Raw genomic sequence first — 25269 nt, forward strand, 5'->3', positions numbered from 1 at the left:
TCTGTTCGCGAACAGCACGGACGGGCAGTTGTACCGCACGTCACCCAGGAACTCGGCGCCCACGCCGCCGCGCCTTGTGCCGTATTCCTTGTACAGGTTGCTCACCGCAGCTGAAACGTTGCGTTCCACAAAATGCGATCTTAGACACGTCTCAAACCGACTTTCACCGCGCGCAGCGACTTCCGTTCCTTGTGCTTTCGTGAGTTATAGGAGGACTGGTCTTCCTCCCTTACTCCATAGTGTCAGGTTGCGGTGACCGTGAGCAAGCAAACACTGCCAAACGTGTGGGCTAAGAATCTAAGCTCTTATTGCGTGAAACTGTGGCCAGAAAGACGAGGAACACTCAAATCACAACGATAGCTGCAAGCACGTTGGTCGGTCGTCAAATCTGATCTCACGGGACAAGTCCGTCGGTTATGTATATCTGTATCAGTGTATCAGCGTACATTCCAGAGTAATCGCTGGTGCTCGCGCACATTTTAAGATGTACAACAGTATTTCGCACAGCGCACGCACTTGATTAAACAAGACTATTTCGCTATAAAATCAGCGACAACAAAGTAAATTCTGGATGTAGTAGGCGCGTCTCGCGCCGTGGGATAACTTGACGGCAGTGGTAACTCAGTCACCGGCAGAAAGCAAAACAGTGTCAATGCGGCAATACTGTTTATTGCGATAGCAATTGTATAGACACTCCAGGCGCAATTCTGCCATCGCCGTCGCCGTGAGGCTTCGTATGAGTGAAAGCTTGTGAGGGCGAGCCGGCGAACGCGGTTCAATCTCGCGTGCGCGAGCGAGGAACGCGGCCCGGATGCGTGCCCTCCCCTGTGGCGCGCGAGACAGGGCGGTGAAACGAAGGAGGAAGGGCGTTCTTCTACTGCGGCTGGTCAGGCTGGTACGGTGCCTCGATGTCCTCCTTGCCCGCCGCACCGTGCAGAGTGGAGACAACCGCGGCGTCTACTATGGCGTTGGCCACGCGAATCGCGGACGCCGTAGTATACGCCTTTGGCGGGCGCCGTAGGGACGCGTTGCCGGCGCTCGTGTGTCCTGTAAGCAATCTGCGACGTGGCTAAAGGGCGCGCCCGCGCGAGCCTCATCTTCAAAGCGATCTGAGGGTGTTTGTAGAGTGCGCGTAATGCCGGTAGCTTCGTATGCGCTGTGCTTTCGGCGTTGCGTTCGCGCTAAAGCGACAGATGCACGGAGGTCAATTGGCTCGCGGCTGCTGCCGCGATTCCTAACTCCAGAATTTTCGCAGCGAGTTTCAGCGCTCATTGAGCGAGATGTATTCATGTTTACCTGTGCGCGCGCGTGACACCGTGCTGGTTAATTTAGTTAAAACACGTTGACGTGCTAGTTGGTTTGAATTCATGATAGAATGTGTAAGCCCGACTGAACAAGGACGTAGAAAGAAGCAGATACACAAAGACAGCGCTGTCTCCGTGTGTATGTTTCTTTCTTCGTCCTCGTTGAGTCACGTTCACATATTCTATCATTGTTAATTTAGTTAGTAAGCGAATGTTTACAAGTTTATACGGCCAATAAAACTACTATCCTTACTTCGTACATATATCTACTAATTTGGTATCGCAATCCGTGCTTCGCCTTTCGAGCTGAACTGCGAATTTTTTAGCAGCACAATATTATGACACGCACATACATTGTATGTGCAAACAATTCTGTTATATCAGAAATTACTGCTCTGTGGCATTCAAGGGGGAGGCTGGCTCCTTCTGTGGTGGCTGGATATGGCAAGGGTGATTCTGCTGGTAGACTCGTTGGTCTTAAGTGAGGAGTAGGTAAATTTTGTCTTTGTCTTTGTGTGACTCTGAGACATGGTAAGATCCCCTGTCAGTGTGCGAGAATTCATTAAGCTATTGCTATACGCACGCATTTCTTCCCTTATATCACTGCGTATATGCCATCACACAACATGAATATCACTGCTGCATTTCCTATCGTTCATGACATATATCCTAACACAACGATATCTACCCAGTACGCCAAAGGCTTCGCTATATGGTGTGACGCGCTATTGCAACAACAGAACGCCACTATCTCGAATGCAAAACTGACACACATGCATAATTTTCTCGCAGTGTTATGAAGTCGTACAGCGCTTAATGAAAACATTGATCTTGCCAACCACTTCATGGTCTGTTTTTATACCGTGAGCGATCCATGGGGTACAACGCTGGAAGCAGACTGCATAAAAGCTGAAATCATTCGTAGTACATATTGATATACCTTACGTCCTTCTTTTGGAATCTTGCATTGCGCTTCGTGGCATATAGACATATTTCACGTCATTTCAAATAGAAGAATGGACTGTTGAAGCATGTCTAGGGCGATACGTGGGACCACTTTGAAGCCTTTTGCGTGGGTGTAGAGAAATAGAACTCGCGAAACTTATCTAAAAGGGCTATCTTGACATTGTGTTGACTTCGAAGTATCCAGAATCCTTGGTGAAAGATACAAAAGGGAAAAAAGTTTCCTCATGCGATCCAAGTTCAACAGGGTTTGGTAAGTATTTGTCTGGAGTTCAAGCTGGGATAACCAATTTTCGGTTGAACGAGAAAAACATAATAAAGTGAAGTCCTAAAGAGGCTTCGCGTCATTGTACACGTGCAGATGTGTAGACGCTCGTTAGAACTGACCGGAACGGGTTTACAAATGGTTGTACCTCTGAGAAAGATGCTTTCGCCACGACCAGTTCTGTGACGTCATTTCGTAGTAGAGCCTTCAACATAAATATCATCAAAACAAAGTGTAGGCGCGTTCTGACTATTCGTGCCTTGCAGCTGTGCTCTCATTAGTCGTTCCTCGCCCCATTTTCAGCATCTTGAGAAGCCCACAAGTTCGAATTAACCGTATTCCTAGTTTGACCTACTTGAATTTAGTGGTTTCGATACGCCTCAAAACATAACGAACTAAGCAAAGTATTGAGGTTTGTTTGAATTATGTAAGCATGAATTACTGAACCCCGTATTCCAGAACGTTCGTCCACTCGACAGCCCACCTGCTCAAGAAAGTGGGTGGCAGCGCACCCCGCGGGAATTTCTTAGCAAAAATTTCGTAACAGGGTGCTCTCGGCGTCTAATCTTGCGCTCTGTGATGTATGGCGTCCAGATAGAGTTTCAAGTCAAGGCTTGTTTGTGAATACAGCGGTTAGAGACAGATGTATTTGCGTAAAGAACAAAAGAGTAAGTATTTACCTTGCAATTCCACATGGTTGTGGTAGGCAAGTTGAGAAGCGGAGAGTCCAACCACGCTCATTAAGCTCTCGACGCTAAAGTCAATGGCACCCGACTTATTTTCGAGAAGACGCTGGTATTCGGCCCGTCCTTCCGAAACGACATTAGTCAGGAGCACCTCGGCGGGCGAGTACGTGCGGACTTCAGCTACGAACTCCGCAGGCTGCTCCGGCAGCACAAAGTCATCGGGAAACAACACTCCGACAGCGCCCGGGAACTGGTCTTGTGCCACGGCGAGGCTCGCAGCTGTCGCGTTTCGCAGACACTCCAGCGTAGCGCTCTGGTCAGTGTCAGCGCAGCCTGCGGCGCCGAGAAAGCCGTTCCAGTGTTCTTCGGTCTGATGCTCATGGCTAGACTTGAGCAGGGGCGATCCGCTGCCGAGGATGATCCTGAACGTGGCAAAATAGCTCCTGAGCTTCGGTGAGACCAGGAATAGGCCGGCTAAGTAAGAGCCCCACCCGCTGCCGAACAGGACGACATTCTCTGCGCTTCCACCAAAGGCGGCTATGCTCTCGCGCACCCAGCCGAGTGCCATCGCGAGGTCCAGTAGTCCCGGGTTCCGGGTGGCACCAACTATGTCTCTGCTGGGAAACCCCAACACACCAAGGCGGTAGTTTGGCACGACTACGACAACTTGGCCCTGAGCTGCCAGAACTGCGCCTTCGTGCAGACGGTCCGCGTTCCCGCCCACGCGAAGCCCTCCGCCGTGAATGAAGACAAGCACTGTGAGCCCCGTGCAGTACGAGTTGTTACACATGGGCGCCCACACGTTAACGTGCAGGCAATCTTCGGACGGCAATGGCGGAGCGTGGCTGCTGCCGTCTCCGCGCTCGGCACTGCGAGAATGCTCGTCCAAACGTGGCTGCGGCAAGTGATAGCAGGGCGCTCGCACTTTCGATGCGTCCAGAGCGACGTCCCACCCGTCTGTGGGCTGCGGAGCAGAGAAGCGGTTCGAGCCGCCCGTGTTCGCAGCGTATGGTATGCCGAGGAAAGCGGCCACGTCTGTGCCGTGGATCTTCCGTTTCCTCCCGATGACGGCGCCTTTAGTAGTATTCACGAAGACGACGTCGCGCGAACGAGTCGCGGAAACCGCTTCTGCCTTGTTGACGGCGATTCTCACCAGTGGTTCTTGGTCTGCGCATGTCGTGGGGTCCGAATTAAGGGACACGCCGTCAGGAGGGATTGCCGTGATAAAATACGAACTAAATATCCTAGTCGAGATTGAGTCCGAACTGGAGATATTTTCGTCGCGAGGTGCTGGCGCCGTTTCCGTCCAGTGGCTTTTAGGGAGACGCTTGTACGTGTTATCGGAGACGTTAATTCCTTTTGGCGCCGATGAGCTAGTTGGTCTTCGCTTGGGTGCGCTCATCCCTGATGGAAAGATGGTACTTAGGGCTTGCAGTTGGCTCTCGTTGAGGACAGAAACAAGGAGGGCGCTATTGCTGTCGGCGTCGTTAGGGTTTTCTTTATTGATAGCGGTGCCGTTGCTGAGACGTTTCCAGGCAAACATAGCCGACAGAGTCGTAGTAAAGAGAAACAAGAACATGGCAAGCCACATGCAGGACGCCGACCTGCAGAAATCGGGTACACAAGCAGGAGCCTCGTTTATTAAAGGGAACGCTTAGAGTAAATATGGCAAAGTATCAACATTAACCACCGTCTCGCGAAATAATTCGGAATAATGAAGGGTTTGAATGAGCAAAGTAATTACTGATACAGATGATTGATTCACTTTCGCTGGAACCGTAATAAGCTTAGTTGCATTTAATTTCTTTCTTTTATTTTATGGAGGGCGTGAATACACATTTTGTTCGTAATCGTAATAAATTAAAATGGAACGTAAGTGTAAGAAAAGGCAGGCAACGTGCCACCGCTTGGTTTCAAACCAACCGGTGGTGGTTTCACAGCCATTTACGCATCCGCCGCCATGGCTGTTGGTGGCACTAACAGCCTAACCATTTCGGCCATCGCAGTCAGTGAGCTCTAAAGTACTTCGTCAAAGGCTGATATTGACGGATCCAGTGGAACTAGGGCATTTCAACTATTGTTGGTTTCAATGTAGCGCGACTTCTTTCATCGTGCTTTCAAAAACAAGCCGCGACGCATGAAATTATGTGACATTTGGCTCTGCTCGTGTTGAGTTTTTGTCTGCGCTATTTTATTCATTTAGCTATCACGAGCCAAGTCTCGGTTGTGGCTTGTTGCCTACTTTTCCTTACACTCTTTTTCCATTTTTTTTTTCACTAACATGAACAAAAGATGAAACAGCATGTTCTCTACTAATAAAAACGTTTGTATTAACATATGTGTTTTTTAGGTAACTGTTGACTTCTCCGATTAACCAGTCTCGTTACCCTACTTAATAGACAATACCCTAATGCAGTATAGTGCTGCAACGGGGTCTAGCTAGACGCGCTGCTTAAAGGATTAAAAATGCGCTTTACCTTGTCTGAAAGCATATTTAGCGCCAGCAAAACAAGGACGGAAGGGAGACGACACCACAATGCGCTTGTCTACACCTTGTCTGTTTTCTTCTCGCTCATCTGTTCCTTTTTACGCCTTTAAGCAATGCGTCTAGCCATTAAGTATCCTGGGCCTTATCTACTCCATGCCACTGCAGCAGGCCGCCTCTTGTTAGTAAGAGTCCTCAAGTTTCATGTGAATGGCCTATATCTGCGCATTGCTGCATGGTTCCTTCTATCCTGTGCAGTTGCCTACCTCGTGAGGCTTCTCCACGAATGGCTCTTGCTGTGCAGAACGTGTAGCACTCTCCTGGACGGTTCGGCGTCAGATGACAGCCAAATGGGCATGGCCACGGCTTCGGCCTCTGGAAAAATTGCTCGGTCAACGCCGACAGGCACAATACGTTGTGTCGATTCTGACACTGGCATGTTGTTATTTTTGTTGTCTCAAAACATCAACAACAACAACACCAACGTTCTGGCCTCAGATCACCCTGACCCAAATACTCTTCTCCTGCTTCTTCTTCTTCTTCTTGTTCGTGCATCCTGCACGCATCTTCAACTAACGCTCACGTCAGGATTACGTGAGGGTGGTAGCGCATACATTAATAAGGATGTAGAATTGGTATCGTCGGTAAAACATGGCTAATAATAATAATAATAATAATAATAATAATAATAATAATAATAATAATAATAATAATAATAATAATAATAATAATAATAATTGCTTTATTTGTCGTAAAAGCATTACATACAAAACGGGTCAGCCCAAGCCAATAAGACTTGTCGGGCTGTACCTGGCAGTCAGTTTCAGGGACGCAATAAACTACAGGAGTGAGGAAAAAAAAGAGAGAGAAGGCAGTAAATTTGGGTCCATCGCTACATGAAGAAATACTGAAAACAAGCAGACATCAAGTAGTGTCAGATGAGTTTTCCCTTAAATACAATTTCAGAGCACGTTTCGATGAAATGGAAAAATGTCCGTGGGCATGGAATTAAATGTATCGGGAACATAATCATTTCGCAGAAAACTTCCAAACCACGTATAACATCGGGGTGTACAAAACATGGGATGACGCCCGAGTGGTCTTGTGACACAAAAGGAAACACAAGATCACTATTCCAGAGATGACGGCAATTTATTTAGTTACTTAAATAACTGTCTGAAAAAATAATGCATCAAAGGAAGGCAACTGTAAAGCTGAAAACAAGCTAGTACCACCGGGAATGTTAACATTATAGACCACATTTCGTAGCAGCGATGTTAATATACAGTTTATTTTTGAACGCCATGTGAATAACAATGATAAAATACTGTTATACCGTATCTCAGGATACTGTAACCAAGCGCATGAATGATTATCTTGCGCACAGAAAAGGGGAGGATGAAGCGGCTGTTGTGAATAGTACATGATAACGCCCGGAGTTTATTACAGAGAAGAGATAGATCACTATTCCATGTCATATCGGAGTCGAAGATAATTCCCATGTACTTTGCATTCGGCGATGGTAGGAGAGGAGAGCATTGACAATTGGTACATCGTGAACCATGAAGAAAGATTGGGTGAGTGGGATCAATTCGTCTATGTGGATTGTGGAAACAAACGAGTTTTGTTTTTTGTTTGTTAATAGTGACAGTTTCTGGAAAACCAGTCCATGACAGACATAATGTCACTTTGTAGCATTGCAACTGATGAAACGAAAGCAGAGTGTGTGGCAAAAAGAGCAGTGTCATCGGCGTATTGAAACATTTGTCATTGGGATGTAGCTTTAGACAGATCATTTACATAAACGGTAAATAGTAGTGGATATAACACGGATCCCTGCGGGACACCAGATTTTAAGAAAACCTTCGAACTAACGTGATCCCCTATCTTGAGTACCTAGCTGTGAGCGATTAAAAGAATAGTTAGTTAATAATTTATTAAAAGGCCCCCGAAATCCCAAGAGATGTAGTTTGTGCAAAAGTAATGTGTGTACTACGGAGTCAAAAGCTTTGCTTGCATCCAGGAAAAGAGCCGTTACTACCTCGTTGTTATCGAAAGCAGAGAAGACTAAATCAGCTAATTGTTCCAAGTGTAATACAGTCCTCTTCCTAGGAACGAAGACAAATTGAGAAGTTGACAATAAATTGGCTTTTTTTGTTTTTTTTGCAGAAAGCCAGTCATCACTCTGGGTAAGTGTTTTTTCCAGAATTTGACTAATTGCGGGTAAAATTTAAATCGGCCTGTAGTTGTCAACCCGTTCAAAAGAGCCGTATTTTTTTTAACAACTGCAATTTTTAGCTTATCTGGAGAAAAACCGCGTTCAATATAACCGCTCAGCATAAATAAAAGTATATTTTCTAGAACGGGAAAGTTACGTTGCAGCTCGTACATAGATATGCCATCTAAACCAGGTGCCTTCTTTTGTTTAAAGCTGAATAATATGCTGGGCAGATCGCAAGCAGTGGTGAAAGGAAGTAACGCAGAGGACTCTGAACTAATAATATTATCGGAACCATGAGTGTGAGCCGGCTGAGTAATCGACGATGCTTTGGCGAAGTGAACATTGAAATAAGTAACGGCAGATTCCAAATTATCGAAATGTTTGCCAAAAACGTCGCCTGAATGACCTGTATGGCGACCAAATATTTGATTAGTCGTCGACCACATTTTCCGAGGGTTCTACCTATTTTCGCAAAGTGATTTACTGTAGTATGAGCGCTTCTCAGACCGAAGTAACGCAGTTACCTTATTTTTATGAACCTTGTGTAAATTCCTCAGAGTGTTGTTGTTAGGCGAGTTCTTATATTGTCCCCAATATTTATATTTCTCTTTTATCGCCTTAAGAATCCCTGGTGTAAGCCAAGACAAGTTAGTATAGCGCTTTTTAAATTTTTATGGCCTTCCGTGCCCTGTGTTTAAATGTGCCATGAACATTAACAAATTTAGTGTAAACATTTTGTACTGTTGCCCCTTCCATAAGTGTATTCCAGTCAAAGGCATTAACCAAACTATCAAATTTGGCTGTGTTGAGGTTTGATACCTAGAAATGTTCGGATGATACATTTTTAAGCATGGGCACATAAATATGGCAGCCCACAAAATAGTGGTCAGCCAGTTATGCTTGATTACAGCCGAGTCAGCATGATGAAACGGGGCTCTAACGTTGATGTGACCGTCGCAAGACGTCACATTCTTGTTTCCAAGGTATTCTTCTCTTGTACAAGAACAGATAGTCAGAAGAATCCCCGATTTAGCTAACACATTTAAGTAATAGCAATCGATCGGGCGCGACAGTGATAAAGTGTATATGTTAACATCGCCTGCCAGACAAAAAAGTGAGGTTGAAGACAAAGACAGTAAAAACGCATCCAGTTCATTTATAAAAACGTTCGCATTTTCGGAAGGTGGTCCATAAATTCCAAGTAAGGTCATATCTGTATCTCGCAAGGAAATATGCAATGTCAGGCATTCAGCTGAGGTGGACCTTGATAGCACAAATGACGTCACATATCGTTCATGTACAAAAGCCATGATACCACCACCCCTACTGACTAATGTCTAATGACTCATACGCCCAAAGACACTCAGAGTCTCGCCAACTAAACACAGGCTTAAAGCGTTAGCCCACTCGCTCCTCCCCCAGCCTTGCCCGACTGCTATCCTTTCATACCGATCCAAATACGCATCCAGGTCATCCCTCCGCTCATCGAAAGGTGTCATCAATTTCCTAGGGCAAATCTGTCTTGGCCTGGAAGAAGGTGAGACGGATGACGCCGATCCGAGTGTGTACTTGTGCCAGTTAATATCTTCTCTCACGGTGCTATGGTACAGAGTTTCTTGGCTCACTGGTTCGGTAGTCTGGTCCATGCGCCCTTCTTCGAATCTTCCGAAGGTTGTATGGAGGGGGTCAACATCGTAGTCGCTTCGTTCCCCATGGTTAGGCCAAGTGCCGTCGCGGGAATCCCCGTCGACGAGGCGAGCAGCTGCCGCCGCCGGTTAGGGTTAGCGTCTCGCCCGTGGTGACGAAACTTCCAGGAATCCTCCTGGGGTCCTCGATGGTCGGATTTCCACGCGGGTGGTGTCGATACGATCCTTAGAACGTTAGGAAGCTGGTGAAAGCATTTCGGGCCGTTTTCCCTTGAAAATGCCATCGAAAACTCACGAAACTGCGGAGCCCGATGCGAGCCGGTGTTGACTCGACGCGACGCAGCGCTGTTCTTTCAAGTCCAAGGTTCGTCCATCGGAGCGCACGACAGAAATCACCGAAATCACCGCAGCGACTGACATCGCCGCGACGCGCGGCGCTATATATAGACCCGCCACCTGCGCTGTCTGTCACTGTGACCACGTGAATGTTTTAACAATATCCGTCGAAGGTTGGTCCATCGGAGCGCAAGACACAGCTCACCGAAATCACTACACTGACTGGCAGTAGGCCAGTGCCGTCAGCGCCTTCGCAGAGGGAGGGGCAGTATGGGAACGCTGGCATGATGAGCGGCACCGGAGAAAGAAGATGCCGAACGCGCGAGCAGTGGCACGAGCGAGTCTCCTACCACGTGACGTTTTGTACATCTCCGGCCACGGCGCTGGATTTTCCGCTTCATGAGCCATAAGATGATTTCGTTGGCTGGTTGCCTTGCCTCCACATATTGCTCACACCCAATGGAGGTATTAGGGATTGGAGCTGACTATAAGTGAGGGGGCCCTTCACTATAGCCATATCACTAGTGACGCGGTAAAGCAGCCGATGCAGAGCGTGTGTAATAGCGGACCTTTCCGTATGGAAAGAAGATCTGCGTTATTTAGGTGTGCCTCTCTCACAGTATAGAAATAGCAACGCTCATTGGTCGGAAAAAGTTGGCAAAATTCAACGTAAAATGAATTCATGGCGCGGGCGGAATTTGTCAATGTTCATTCGTGCTGAAGTGTGCAACGTGTTCTTAGCTTCTTGTCTTATGTATGTGCTGCAAGCACTACACTGCTCACGACTTCGCCTTCAGGCACTCCATCGCGTAAGTGCAACATTTATTTGGATTTCGAGTTGTGAATCGATGCGGCGCGACAACCTGTTCCTCCCCCTTGAACGTGGTGGTCTAGGATTAGTCCACCTCTTCGTCAGGCAAATTGTTTCTCGCCTGTTTTTCTTTCGAGACAGTGACCATCCGTTTTTGCGTGAAATGTTGCAACTCCGTTTAGTTCATTATGTTTCTAATACAGTAGTGTCACCAAATACCAAAGATGTCCCACATGCTTCTTGGGGCTTTCTCAAGGAAGTTGTTGACACATTTCTATTCTTGAAAGTTAGATTCAGCCTGGAGTACGTGCTCACTGCGAGTCGAAAAACAATTTCTGCGGCACTGGTGGACTCTATTTTCCCAGATCCTTTGTATCGTGCACCTTAGTTAAGCCGACCTTATCAGGATGTACTTAAGCACGCCCGAAAAATGTGTGTACCTCCTGGAGTAAAAACTTTTTTCTATAAACTACATTCAGAAACACTCCCTGTTAAAACTTGGTTAAATTCGAGGGGCTGCTTTGTGCCGTGGTCAACAAACTGTCGACTCTGTCCACGTGCCGAAACCATAGATCATTGTTTCATAGACTGTAGAGACGCTGTATTTTCTTTATTTTTTTTTATTTTTTTTTGGGGGGGGGGGGAGGGCATTCTCCAACAGACGCTTAAAAAGGACATTGACATGACTCCATATTCAATTAGGTTTCTACCGTTTGAGGTTACGGGTGGTCCTCCCTATGATATGTTCAAGGTACTTGGTCTATATAGCCTATGGAGAAGTAGACTGTGTGATCGCCATGCCGAAAGCCCGCGATCTACAAAATCTTTCTTTCGCGAAAGTGCTGCTTATGTAAGAAGTGTGTACGCTGCGCAGGAACTTCCGCCAGACTGGATGCACTTGTTGGATGCATGTGTGCTTGCCTCACTTTTAAGTGTGTAGTTGTGTCCATGTTATAGTACACCTTCAGTTTTGTTTTCCATGTATTTAAAAAAAATGACTTCATGGCGCCATGTAATATCGTTGGGCTCATGATTGTTGGGCCCTGGGTTGGAATCGCGTCATGGCATTTTTTTTAACGTTGCTGCATTATCTTTCTTCTCGTTTGACTTCTGCTGTACTCGCTCTTTTCTTCTATGCTTCAACACCACGCCTGACACGGAGAGCTTCTGCCAAGAGGAGCGAAACCCTATGCGTAATCCAGGCGGAGGGGAGTGGTGGCCTTAGGTAGAGGCCGCTTGAGTGGTCGCAGACCACTGAATAATGACGCGTTATGTGTTTACTGTGTGCCCCCAGTGAGACAGGCCCAACCGCTGACTAGCGAAACTCTGTGCACTTACCATGCGATGAAATAAAAAGGAGTCCTCTCACTTCAGCAACTGTACGGTGAGGGAGCCCGTCATAATAGTGTATAGGCTATTATGACGGGCCCACTCACCGTAGTGAGTGCCATTAGGGATTACCTAATACCCCATGTAGTTTATACCCACTGTGAGGGCCAGTATGCGGGATTGACCAAGTACCTGAAGGGGTTAGAAAGACAATTTGTCAAGTCTAAAAAGAACACTAATTAATATTTTTGATAAAATCAAACCAAGTTATATAACATAACGTTTTTTTATAGTTTAGCAAGAAAATTGTGGTAAACCGAATAGAAATGAATAGAAATAGGGAAGGCTCCCAAAGACACAATATCAGGAATGGAAAGGTTCAATACGATACGGAGAAAAGGGCACATCTAAAACGGTTTTACTTAATGGCCAGAGATGGCGGCATAATAAGATCTTCGCATAATCACCGCATAATGGGCACAGAGGGGAGGGCGCCACACCAGCTCTTAACAAAGGCATTCGACAACGCAATTTAGTGAAAATGACTTCACCGCCGAAAATGACAACCCCCCCCCCCCCCCTCTACCCTTTGACAGTGCACAGAGCGCCGGACAATGTAGGGACTGCTTATTGTGCTTAAACCTGGCCTCCCTACATTTCCACTCTTTGATCTCCTGGATATCTTTTTCTCCGGTTCTGGTCACAGAAGTGAAAAGGAGAAAATAGGAGCCTGTTGATGACTTCAGGGCCAGGAGAGAACTGCTGTAGCTCCGGTAGCCCGTCAGGCGCAACTCAATGACTGCGGCGTTCTGCTGTTAATTACGGGGTTGCTGGTGTTCTTCTCGGGCACTGCGTTTGCATAGCGATGGAGGCAGTAAGCAAGAACGCTCGCGCACCACAGCCTCAGCCGACTATGATTAATCAGAAGCCTTTCATTACGGCATGTTTCACAGTTCCGAATTGCTTTAGTGGGTCAACCCACATTTAATCATCCGATTTAATCATATATATATATATATATATATATACGCACAGATCGTGTCTCTCCTTGGCCATCGCGCGCCTTCGCTTCCAACGATCTGGCGACTAACCACCCTCCAGAAGAGGGCGCCCAGGAGCCCGTAATCTTTTTCCAGGGCCATTGACTGGCTGATGCCACTGCTTGAGGAGTTACTTTCGGAGTAGCCCGAAGGTGTCAGTGGCGTGGTACGCCTACAGGCTCTGGTATGCGTGCAGGCATACCGGAGCCACTGTTCAACGCGTTAGTCCTCGCGGCCAACTCGCCGCTGGACTCAGCCGATTTTCCACCCTTACGTTTATCTTCTCGACTTTACTCTCAGCAGCCCCAACCAAGAGAAAAACAAGAAGACTAACCGTAACAAACGCCCTCCTTCAATGTAGAGTTCTTCTGGAAGTTGCACCATTCGAATAAACAACTCACACACCTAAAGTTTTATTTTGTCGCAAAAAGTCGAGATGAGCTTATCGCAACTTCGCAGATGAACCTTCCAGCATAATGTTCACTGTGCAAAATTATTCGTATCTATATGACGGAATAGCGTCATTCGTGGCCTGACGCAATTGTTGGGTAGCCTCCTCCAGATGTCAGGGACTTCTTCCAGGTGCGCTTTCACTGGAACGGCAAACAATCAATTACGGACAGGTATGCATAAAACGTGTACAAACCATTCTGTAAATCTAAAAAAGAAAAAAAGGAAAATCTAACGCTAGCTTAAGGTCTTGTCATAGTACAAGAGACAGCAATATAGTGCTATTTTCATGGTAGATCTAAAATATAAGTACCACACGATTGCACGTAGCCACGGATGAGATCCATTCTGAGCTTCTGGCGGCAATAGTACCGTTCGTTATTGAAGCATCAAAAGCAAGAACTTCAGCTAGCTGGTATACTTCAGATTCGCATAAGGCTCAGATAGAAAACGGGAAGAGTACTACTACTTGAAGAGCAGGCAAAAAATTTTTAATATTGAAAAGGTTCTGTTGTTCTAATCAATGCCCGGTATTTACGAACATATACAACTAAATATTTACGGTTACATTACCGAGAACATATTTTCATGAAAGTCTAAAATTTTGAAGTGCGTAACAATGGCTGATTTCGAACACCACTACCTCCCGATATGAACATCTTTGTCGCGTGTTCCACGATGTGCTTTACGGTTCTGTCGCGTTGGAACTAACACTTCATAGGGTAATTATTTGGCCAGAAACAAATGAAAAGGCAGAAAACCCGAAATATAAAGTGCAGGGATAGGGAGCCCGCACTCTTCCTCATCCATCACAAGACGAAACCACAAGGCCTGTGCGAATATCCAATATTTTCGAATGTTCGATCAAATATCATGCTATTCAATATTCTCTTTGGCTCCAATTTAAGTCTTCGAAGTTTCCGAAGTATTAGAAACGAGCGAATATACGTATTTGTCTGCGTATAAGCCGCAATTCCAATTACCACACCCCGGAAAGAAGAGAGAAATATCCGCTCGACTTAACCTGCGGAAATGCCTACGCAAAAGGCCCATAACTACGCAAACAGTTGCATTCGCGGATTCACGAATCGCCCCCATTGTATCTCCGGCCAGCGGCTCTGTTCCCCACCTCTTCGGTTGCGCTGATTCAGAACTTTGCTCTAGAGATGGTTTCACGGCACTACGGCACTTGCTGATGTGAAACCACACCTCCAGGTGAAATGCGCGCTGCCGTGAATTCACACCTTAAGTCGAAATTTCCGTCATGGTTGCTACAGCAAGACGAACAAGGACAAAAGGGATAGAAGGAATTCGGTGCTTTGTTGTGTCCCTTTCTATTCCTTTTGACCGCGTCTGTCGCGCTGTAGCTACCATGAAGCTTCACCAGCTCGCCCAATTTTCCATCTTTTTAAAGTTTGCCTTTAACCCGAATCCCGATTTCACTGCTATTTTTTTATTTGGTGCGTGTTTAAGCGCAAAAATACAGTAAATCCTAAAGCATGTATAATCGAGAGACTCGGTTTCGGTGTGCAAGTCGCATTGCTATAGCCCATAGCAAAGACAAGACAAAGACAATTCGTTTACAGTCACCTACTGATTTCTGCACCTGTTCGATTATTCAAACATATTATTCGTAGCGGCCATGCAGCTTTCCGAGAGCCGTACAGCTGCTGTGAATAGCTTTGCGTAGACGCGGCACTAAACTGTAACTTTGGTGGCCGACACCCGGCAAAACACCACTGCTTAGGCCTAAGAGCGAGGCAGGTGCGGCGCGGTAGTGCAATGCAATGTAGTAGTGGTAGTGCAATGCAATGAAAGCGCGTACTTCCTGAAGAACATCGGGACACAGGAACATGGTGCGCCTCTTCACAGGTTGTCCAGTACATCCAGGCGACTATTGCTGCCTCCGGTATAGTTATTCATGGAGGCCGGCACTGCATGGAACGACAAGGCGCATCGTTACACCGCACATGAGGCGCGTCCATGGGCTGGTGAACATCTGTTACCGCCTGTGCAGGGTGTCCCAACTATCATGCACCAAGATTTAAAAATATGCAAATGCCACGTAGCTCGACAGAACCAAGGTAATGGTAAATTGCCGTCGCTTGGAGATACTCAGATTGTTTTTTGCATTCCACCTAATTACATAATTAGTATTAACTAATTAATCAACTTCTCAAATGTCACATTTAGGTGGAAAGTGTCAATGAGAAAATTGTTGAGCAACATGAAAAACGCGCCATACAGCTTTCTGTTGCTCAATACGTGCTATATGAAAGTGTTTTTCCGAGCGTGAAAGAAGCCCGCGAATACACGCAAAGCGACTCGAGCGGCCAGTCGCGCGGCGACCGTGCGTGTACACCGTCGCGTCGACAAAAAATGTTCGTTTTCAGAGCTAGTGTAAAAGAGAGTCTAGCCTTATAGGTTCATCAGCATAAGTGTCAAAACCTGTGATGGATGGCCCATTGGTCCTCCTAGTGCGCTCGTCGCGAGTATGAAGTCGAGTGGTTGATGACCTATTGTTCTCGACGCGGCGCTCGTTCGCCGCCGGTAGGGGGGGGGCGGGCGCTGTAGCAACCTTTTTCCTTTTCTTTTTTAACATAGGTAGGACATTAAGCAATATAATAAGAAGAGCTTGGTGGCGCAACACACCTACCCCGTTCCAAGGGGAATGCTCATAGCATCCATCAATCCATCCATTCGTGTCCGTTGTTACGATCGGCCTGCAGGGGTACTGACTTGCAAACCTTTCCCAACCCGCTACAGCTGTTTCGATCGAACTGCGGGGGTAGCGACGTTCGGAGAACCGACGACTTTCGGCCCGCTGCGACGAGTCGTTTTGGAGAGCCAACAGTGCGCCTCCTGAGGACAGCCAACGGCGCCAGCAAGTCTAGCCACGTTCGGCGGACCGAGCATTGCTAGTTAATTCGCTGTCGCCTTCACGGCCTACTTGGAGCAAGAGAACTCCTGGAAAAGGCTGTTTTGCGGTGCTTTTTCACGGGCCTCAGAAATCGTCACAGTCAACTGACAGACGCAGCGGCTAACTGGAATGAAGAGGCGCCAACTGGGGTCAAGCGTGACAAGCCATGTCTACGAGGACCCTCTCCACTCAATATGTTCAGTGAAACCAAAGTGCGGGAGTGTGTGAACTCTCCCCGTCAAAGGCGGGTCAACTACGACCACGCCGACTTTGGACGCTCCCATTGGACGAAGGTTGAACGTCAGTTTTCCCTCACCTAGGAATCTAGGGAGGACAGAGGGTTTTTAAGCAGCCATTTTCGGCTGCTCTGTGTGCTTCACTTTTCAGTCTTGCTAGACTGATGAAATGTATCTCCTGTCTTCTTGTAAATGTTGTACATAAAGCCCGTATTCCTCGTTTTCGGTGAGAACAAGTCCCTCCCTTCAACAACGTCCTTAGCGTGGATGAGTCGGACGACGGCATGGGCCAGCTACCACCTATTTCATGCCCGACCCCAACTCTTACACCGTGTAAAGGCCCTAATGAACGTACACGTATGTATCGTCCAATGTGTGTTCGTCTATAGAGCAACGTCAGTGTCGGCTAGCGACCTTATCGGCAGTTGTTCTTGAGTGATTTCATGGGCGGACACGTATCGTGCGCACGGAATAGGAGCAACGAGTCCTTCTAGAACGACGACGGGAGCGACAGCGAGAACGGGCGCTCCGGCGGCGGGAAGCCGCTAAGGTCGATCGTGCGTCCGTCGATAAGCCTGGCCCGTCGTGTGTGCCGACCGACGAAGACCCGCAGCGCGCCCGTCTAGAGCAGCGGCGTGAGCAGAACCGGGAATGTCAGCGCCGGCGCGGGACGCCGCTAAGGCCCGTCGTGGCAATCCCCTACCCGGCGACAAACCCGGTTCTGACCCGGTTCTGTTCGCGTGCCCGTGGCGTGCGGGCACGCGAACAGAACCGGGAACGTGAGTGCCGGCGGCGGCAAAGCAGCACCGGCGAGGCGCGGGCTTAAATTGCATTTATACAGGATGTCCCACGTAACTTGTGCCAAACATTAAAAATATGCAAATGCCACGTAGCTGGACAGCGCCAAGGTAGCGTTGTTTGCCGTCGCTTGGAGATACTCAGATTATTTTTTTTCATTATGCTTAATTGGATAATTAGTCTTAATTTATCAATCAACTTCTCATGTATCACATTCAGATGGAAAGTGTCAATGAGAAATTTGTAAAGCAACATGAAAAACTGCCTATACAGCTTTCTGTTGCTCAATACAATACGTTCTGCATAAAAGTGCTTTTCCGAGCGTGAAAGAAGCCCGCTAATACACGCGGCCTCGAGCCTCGAGCGGCCGGTCACACGGCGATATTGCGTGTATCTGCGGGCTACTTTCAAGCTCGGAAAAACACTATCATGTAGCACGTATTGAGCCACAGAAAAGTGTACGGGGAGTTTTTCATGTTGCTCTAGAATTTTCTCATTGAAACATTTCATCTAATTATAGTATTTCAGAAGTTGATTCATTAATGAATACTAATTATCTAATTAGGCGGAATGAAAAATATAATCACAGTACCTCCAAACGACGGCAAACAATATCACCTTGGTTCTGTCTAGCTACGTGGCATTTGCGTATGTTTAATGTTTCGCTCAAGTTACGTGAGAGGACGTGGTAAAGTGATTTACTACCCAGCGTAGGGTAGCAAACCGCATCTTCCCCTCTCGTTAACCTCCCTGCCTTACCTCTCTCTCTCTCTCTCTCTCTCTCTCTCTCTCAAGTTACGTGGGACACCTGTATAGTCATACATATACAAGTTCGTCATTTTAGAACAACGCAACAGCTTCGCTGATCGTCCTTCACAAAGAGTCGATGTTGGTTTCTTTTTTTTTTTTTTTTTGCTCTTCAGAATTTTTTTATTACCTGAGGGTAAGGGGTTGCTGTATGTAGCACGTGAATGGCTGGGCAAAGCAACTACAAAGCGCATTACGAAAACAGGCAATGTGTCGTCCCAACAATACGCAACAAAATTTGAGCAAGTAGTTGTTGCGGAGTAAGCACGACAGGCTGCGTAACACAGTTTGTCTTTGCCTGCTTGACGCAGTTGATTGACATGTTAAACGACGGCGTCTGTAAAAGGTCCAACAGAACTTTTCTGGCTATATTATTCACTGCCAACTGCTGACCTGAATATATAATGTAAGGCGATGATATCTTCTCCGTGTTTAAAAGTATTTGTGGTAAATGCAGATGTCGGAATCGTCCAGGGCGGTTTTAACACCGCGGTGAGAGTGCGAGGATGTTCGAAATTCGCCGCGCTTTCCTATACGCCTCCCAAGTAATGCGGCGAAGCAGGTTTCACCTTCGTTCAGGATCTCCGGAGCCTCCGCGAAGACGAGGAACTGCTGGGCTCCGCTGTGGGCAACCCTGCGAACTGCCAGCAGGCATATACAGTCAGTGAACAACGGCATCTGTACCGAGAAACGTAATTTCACTTGACGGTCGAGAAACGTATGCCTTGGTTTCAGATGTGTTGCGCACTTGCATAATTGAGTGTTCCTGCCAAAGTTGACTTCTCCGCAATCCGAAGCGCAGAATGGTAACGCCCCCCGCTTAATAAGCGAGTACTTGCGTTTCACAGTCCCGATCGAACGGGATATTCCGATTTGGGTTCCATATAGAAGCTGCTATATAGAACCTCCTATATGAACACAACAATCAAACCCCGGCCCTCAGTCCCCAGCAGCTGCGACGCTGCAGAGGGTGCTAAGAATCCCTGGCTCCGGACAGGCCGCCATTGGAATATGAACCTGGCAACGTTTAACGCTAGAACGTTATCTAGTGAGTCGAGTCTAGCAGTGCTATTGGAGGAATTAGAGGGCAGTAAATGGGATATAATAGGGCTTAGTGAAGTTAGGAGGCCAAAAGAAGCATATACAGTGCTAAAAAGCGGGCACGTCCTGTGCTACCGGGGCTTAGCCGAGAGACAAGAACTAGGAGTCGGATTCCTGATTAATAAGAACATAGCTGGTAACATACAGGAATTCTATAGCATTAACGAGAGGGTGGCAGGTCTTGTTGTGAAACTTAATAAGAGGTACAAAATGAAGGTTATACAGGTCTACGCCCCTACATCCAGTCATGATGACCAGGAAGTCGAAAGGTTCTATGAAGACGTGGAATCGGCGATGGGTAAAGTCAAAACAAAATACAGTATACTGATGGGCGACTTCAATGCCAAGGTAGGCAAGAAGCAGGCTCGAGACAAGGCAGTGGGGGAATATGGCATAGACACTAGGAATAGCAGGGGGGAGTTATTAGTAGAGTTTGCGGAACAGAATAATATGCGGATAATGAATACCTTCTTCCGCAAGTCAGATAGCCGAAAATGGACGTGGAGGAGCCCGAACGGCGAGACTAGAAATGAAATAGACTTCATACTCTGCGCTAACACTGGCATCATACAAGATGTGGACGTGCTCAGCAAGGTGCGCTGCAGTGACCATAGGATGGTAAGAACTCGAATTAGCTTAGACCTGAGGAGAGAACGGAAGCAACTGGTACATAAGAAGTCGATCAATGAGTTAGCGGTAAGAGTGAAAATAGAGGAATTGCAGATCAAGCTACAGAACAGGTATTCGGCTTTGACTCAGAAAGAGGACCTTAGTGTTGTAGCAATGAACGACAATCTTGTGGGCATCATTAAGGAGTGTGCAATAGAAGTCGGTGGTAACTCCGTTAGACAGGATACCAGTAAGCTATCGCAGGAGACGAAAGGTCTGATCAAGAAACGCCAATGTATGAAAGCCTCTAACCCTACAGCTAGAATAGAACTGGCAGAACTTTCGAAGTTAATCGACGAGCGTAAGACAGCTGACATAAGGAAGTATAACATGGATAGAATTGAACATGCTCTCAGGAACGGAGGAAGCCTAAAAGCAGTGAAGAAGAAACTAGGTATTGGCAAGAATCAGATGTATGCGTTAAGAGACAAAGCCGGCAATATGATTACTAATATGGATGAGATAGTTCAAGTGGCTGAGGAGTTCTATAGAGATTTATCCAGTACCAGTGGCACCCACGACGATCATGGAAGAGAGAATAGTCTAGAGGAATTCGAAATCCCACAGGTAACACCGGAAGAAGCAAAGAAAGCCTTGGGAGCTATGCAAAGGGGGAAGGCAGCTGGGGAGGATCAGGTAACAGCAGATTTGTTGAAGGATGGTGGGCAGATTGTTCTAGAGAAACTGGCCACCCTGTATACGCAATGCCTCAGGACTTCGAGCGTACCGGAATCTTGGAAAAACGCTAACATAATCCTAATCCATAAGAAAGGGGACGCCAAAAACTTGAAAAATTATAGACCGATCAGTTTACTGTCCGTTGCCTACAAAGTATTTACTAAGGTAATTGCAAATAGAATCAGGAACACCTTAGACTTCCGTCAACCAAAGGACCAGGCAGGATTCCGTAAAGGCTACTCAACAATAGACCATATTCACACTATCAATCAGGTGATAGAAAAATGTGCGGAATATAACCAACCTTTATATATAGCTTTCATTGTATACGAGAAAGCGTTTGATTCAGTCGAAACCTCAGCAGTCATGGAGGCATTGCGGAATCAGGGTGTAGACGAGCCGTATGTAAAAATACTGAAAGATATCTATAGCGGCTCCACAGCCACCGTAGTCCTTCATAAAGAAAGCAACAAAATCCCAATAAAGAAAGGCGTCAGGCAGGGAGATACGATCTCTCCGATGCTATTTACAGCGTCTTTACAGGAGGTATTCAGAGACCTGGATTGGGAAGAATTGGGGATAAGAGTTAATGGAGAATAACTTAGTAACTTGCGATTCGCTGATGATATTGCCTTGCTTAGTAACTCAGGGGACCAACTGCAATGCATGCTCACTGACCTGGAGAGGCAAAGCCGAATGAGGGGTCTAAAAATTAATCTGCAGAAAACTAAAGTAATGTTTAACAGTCTCGGAAGGGAACAGCAGCTTACAATAGGTAGTGAGGCACCGCAAGTGGTAAGGGAATACATCTACTTAGGACAGGTAGTGACTGCGGATCCGGATCATGAGACTGAAATAATAAGAAGAATAAGAATGGGCTGGGGTGAGTTTGGCAGGCATTCTCAGATCATGAACAGCAGGTTGCCATTATCCCTCAAGAGAAAAGTTTATAACAGCTGTGCCTTACCAGTACTCACGTACGGGGCAGAAACCTGGAGGCTTACGAAAAGGGTTCTACTTAAATTGAGGACGACGCAACGAGCTATGGAAAGAAGAATGATAGGTGTAACGTTAAGGGATAAGAAAAGAGCAGATTGGGTGAGGGAACAAACGCGAGTTAATGATATCTTAGTTGAAATCAAGAAAAAGAAATGGGCATGGGCAGGACACGTAATGAGGAGGGAAGATAACCGATGATCATTAAGAGTTACGGAATGGATTCCAAGGGAAGGAAAGCGTAGTAGAGGGCGGCAGAAAGTTAGGTGGGCGGATGAGATTAAGAAGTTTGCAGGGACAACATGGCCACAATTAGTAAATGACCGGGGTAGTTGGAGAAGTATGGGAGAGGCCTTTGCCCTGCAGTGGGCATAACCAGGCTGATGCTAATAGAAGCTGCACCTTCTATATGTCCGATGCCGGCGTTCAGCGGAAAACGTCATCAAGCAGGAATCGAGCGCGCGCAGCGCGGTGCACGCTCCACCGTGTAGAACGTGCGCGGCGATTCCGGCGTCGCAGGGATAGTGTAACCACAAATGGGGCGCAGAGGCAGTGGAGAAAAAGAGCGAATGAAAAATGTACTCACTGTTACGGCCAGGAACACGGCATTTGCAGGTTTGAGAGCTACAAAGGACATATATATCGAAACCAAGACGACGTAACGAAATGAAACAAAAATTAGAACAATATTACAGCGCGCAGCTCAAGAACCCCCATCTTTATTGTGTTCTGCAGTTCACAAAGCTGTCACTCGCCGCAGTGCATGGGCAATGGTGACGTGCTGCTGGGCAAGAGCTTGCGGACTTGATTCATGGCCATGGTTGTCAGATTCCAAAATACTCTCACCTAACGAGCCTTCGGTGCATATCAAAGAACGAAAGTAATCCCTCAGCCCTCCACTACAGCGTGCCTTACACTGCAAGTGCAGCTTTGGGATGTAAAATCGCATGAATTCAGTTAGGTGAATCTGACTTATGGTGAACCAGCTCGAAGCTCCACAACGCATATCAATATCTCGACATCAGCTAACCACCTGCCGCAGTAGCTCACTGCCTATGACGTTGCGCTGTGGAGAACGAAGTCGCGGGTTCGATACCCGCGGCGGCCGCTCCGATAGGAGCGGAATGGAATGCAAGAACGCTCGTGTACCGTACTTTGCGTGCACGTTAAAGAACCCTTGCAGGTGGTCAAATTATTCCGGAGTCCCCCGCTACTTCGTGCCTCATAATTAGATCGCGGTTAATTGAGGTCAGCTAACCTTTCTGGGCGGCCATCTTGTTGAAGAAGGACACCACGGAGACACCGCCCTCGTCTAAACTCCCATTGCCTCCCAATGCTTCTGTAGCTGCAAGACAGCCACAGAAGAGAAAAAAGAGGAGAGGCTCCAACTTCATGTTTCATTTTAATTACGTAAGACACGCAAGCACACACACACACACACATAACCACACACGCACGCATGCACGCACGCACATACAGAAGCATACCATACGTTCCTAACATACGTATGTTGGGAATTTTCCGCGTCACCATGCAAAGGTGTGTGCGCGTGTGTCAGCACAACTTCAGTGTGTAATAGCATGCAAGAAGGGTTACTTGAAGAATAGGTCAATCGTTCGTTGTTTCCTCTGTGGGGGTAAATCTGTCGATCTTTTGCTTTTTCTTGCGCGTATGCGCAAGGACACTGCCGCCCTATAAATCAATATATTGAGAAAGGGGTATGTTTATAAGTTCTGTTGTAATTCTAGCGCTTTTACTGTATGTCTTTGCGTGTGTTTGTTTTCCTTGTACTGCCTGTCACAGAGGAGCACCTTGGCATCGCGAGAGCACGCGGATTTATACTTGCTTGACCCAGCGGTGGTGCCCTCCGTCGGCTCGCTGTCCTCGGCTGCAACAAAGACGAGAAATGCCGAAGAACGTTCGTCGTCACTGAACCCTTACAGGCTTTGCGAATGCAGTTTTAAAATTACAGTCCTTCATATCGATCACCGTATGTGCCGTACCGAGAGATGATTCATTCGCTGAGAAAATTACAATTAAGTGGTTTATCTTTTCAGAGATCAGAATGCCCGAGGAAACGCGAATTCATGCTGTGACAGGATTTTGTGTTTCGAGTTTACTGCAAGGAAGCATCGCCCTACGGCCTCAGGTGAGGGAACGGAATTATTGCAAGGGAGGGGGATAACTGCTTCGTTGGCTAATTCCAAAGTGGCTAACTCCAATATCGCTTATACAATCCGTTGTTCGTCAGGAACTGGAAAACGTGGGCATTCCAACCATCTGTTCTGTGAAACTTCCTGACATTTACCCTTCGGCCACCTTCAACCCTCTCCAACGTCAATGTCCCACTCCCAATTATTGCGATCCGAATGCGTGGAGGACGCCTGACGACAAGCCAATTTGCTTCGGATGTGGACATCTCGGACACATTTCATGGTATTGGCGAGTCCCTGGCCCTCGCCTTCTCGAACAAGCTTATCCAGCTTCCGCTATTTACCCCGAAGTGAGCACTAGGTACCAACCCAAGCTGAACCAGAAATTTCTGCTGAGAGCACTACGACCGCCGTCCAGTAAAGCCGCTCGCACTCACCACGACCTTCTCGTTCACCTCCCCCACGCCGTTCCTCGTCCCCGTCCTAATCCAGGCGTTTTCCTTCGGGAACCTCACGGCTGCAGCTTCATTCCGAGCAGCCCTCAAATGCCTCTGTTGACGCTCGATCTTTACCAACCAGAACCTGATCGACGTTGAAGTTGATGGCCTGCATGTTACAGCTTTGATCGACGCTCGCGCCCATATTTCTTGTATGAGCTCTCACTTCCGTCAGCACTTGAAGGAAGTTACGACCCATGCCCATTAGGTGTTGCACGTAAGGCCGACGGTGGTACGTCTCCCGTAGCTGGTGTTGGGAAGTCGGAGGTCCATGCGGCCACGAAGGTTCCAAGGATGGTGTCGTGCCAGGTGCCGGGAGAGAGAAAGGGTCCGAGCAATGTTCAAGAGATGAGAAAAACGGTTTATAAACAAAAGTGCATGATCAAGTTTTACAGATCTGGCTCCAACTCTCGGAACACACTACATGCTAGAGTATTTGTATGTCCGAGCCTCCCCTTTCACAGCAGTCCAGACCCACATTTTATGCCCTTTTCTTTTCCTCTTTCAATCGTCGAAAAAATTCACTGGCCAATCACAAACGCCGAACCATTCACATTCTAGCCCGGCATCAACGTCCCACCTTTTTTTCAGCACTCCCACATTTTTGCCGATCCCGCTTGTCTCCAACGTCCTACCCTTTTGCCGGCTCTCTGGTCTTTAACGTCCCACCGTTTTGCCGGCTGTCTTGCCTCCAACGTTGCACAATACGAGGCAACCACGTGGCAAACTGTGAGCCCCCCGAAGACGTTCTTTCTCCGACAGTCCTTGACATTGACCCTGTCATCAATTAGTGTCCTCTTCGTGACTGTCAATTTTTCAGGATCTAGAGACTGGCCTTCCAGGTAATCGGAGGGTGACATTGTTGTCTTGAAGTGAGC

General features: G+C 47.2%; 2 long non-coding RNA genes and 1 pseudogene across 2 annotated transcripts in view; 2 read left to right on the forward strand and 1 right to left on the reverse strand.

Annotated features, from left to right (window-relative positions):
* The window catches only part of LOC129387832 (uncharacterized), a 239617-nt gene that overhangs the window by 156451 nt on the left and 57897 nt on the right, over positions 1-25269 (forward strand). The window contains exon 2 of the long non-coding RNA XR_008614990.2: positions 7873-7892. This is a non-coding gene — a long non-coding RNA (uncharacterized lncRNA). The remainder of the gene's footprint in view (positions 1-7872; positions 7893-25269) is intronic.
* LOC140215905 (uncharacterized) lies at positions 10596-12182 on the forward strand (annotated as a pseudogene).
* On the reverse strand, positions 13218-19384 carry LOC140215906 (uncharacterized). Its single transcript, XR_011892499.1, has 3 exons — positions 18867-19384; positions 15362-15470; positions 13218-13679 (listed from the first exon to the last, which is right to left on the reverse strand). It is a non-coding gene; the product is annotated as an uncharacterized lncRNA (long non-coding RNA).

This window comes from Dermacentor andersoni, chromosome 2 (genome assembly GCF_023375885.2).
Source record: "Dermacentor andersoni chromosome 2, qqDerAnde1_hic_scaffold, whole genome shotgun sequence".
NCBI lineage: Eukaryota > Metazoa > Arthropoda > Arachnida > Ixodida > Ixodidae > Dermacentor > Dermacentor andersoni.